Genomic DNA, 881 nt, shown 5'->3' on the forward strand with positions numbered 1-881 from the left:
GAAGCTATTCAGGACCAAATGGAACGTTTTCTACTTCAGGAACAGGTATAAAGAAAGTAATTACTTTGAATCTTGATTAATCTTTCTATTAATTAGTAATTAGAATCTTTCTATATAATCTTTAGAATATGCTTTTCTATTATGATCTTATCACTTTTATATTATAGTTTTTGAATAAACTTTATTTTTTATTATAAATTTAATAAATAACTAAAAAAACTTATTAATTTATAAGATGTTATCCTTAATATAAGATCAAAACGAAAATACTTTAAACTACTATATTTAATTTATTATATAGATATAGAATTATCTATCGTTTATTCTATATAATAATAATAATAAAATAGTATATATTTTACTATTATTACTATGTAATATACTTATACTATTACTATAATAATATAGTATAATAATAGTATATAATTGTACATTAATTTACAATTTCATTTATATAATTTGATATAGAATTTTAATTCATAAGAAATTGTAGAAATTACATATTAATTATTTCTTTTATATATAAAAAGAAATAATTAATATGTAATAAGAATGTAATAAGAGCGTCTCTTATTCACGTTATTCAAAATATCTTTGTTATTTCTTGACATAGACATAGAAATAAAAAAAGATATATATAGGGAAATAAACTGCGTCCAATAGGATTTGAACCTATACCAAAGGTTTAGAAGACCTCTGTCCTATCCATTAGACAATGGACGCTTTTCACTCCAATTTTCATATTTCTTGTTCGGAAAAGTAGTTGAAAGAATTCCAAGAATTTAGTATTCAAGTCAATGATGCATTACATTAATTCGATTCATTCAACCCTTTGTATTGAATATTTAAAAAAATTTCTTTAAAAATCAAAAAATATTTCA

At 20.3% G+C, this 881-nt stretch overlaps 1 non-coding gene across 1 annotated transcript; it reads right to left on the minus strand.

Annotated features, from left to right (window-relative positions):
• Window positions 1-651: 651 nt before the first annotated feature.
• TRNAR-UCU lies at window positions 652-723 on the minus strand. The gene has a single exon. It is a non-coding gene; the product is annotated as a tRNA-Arg (tRNA).
• Between the last annotated feature and the right edge of the window lie 158 nt (window positions 724-881).

This window comes from Fragaria vesca, unplaced genomic scaffold, assembly GCF_000184155.1.
Source record: "Fragaria vesca subsp. vesca unplaced genomic scaffold, FraVesHawaii_1.0 scf0510860, whole genome shotgun sequence".
NCBI lineage: Eukaryota > Viridiplantae > Streptophyta > Magnoliopsida > Rosales > Rosaceae > Fragaria > Fragaria vesca.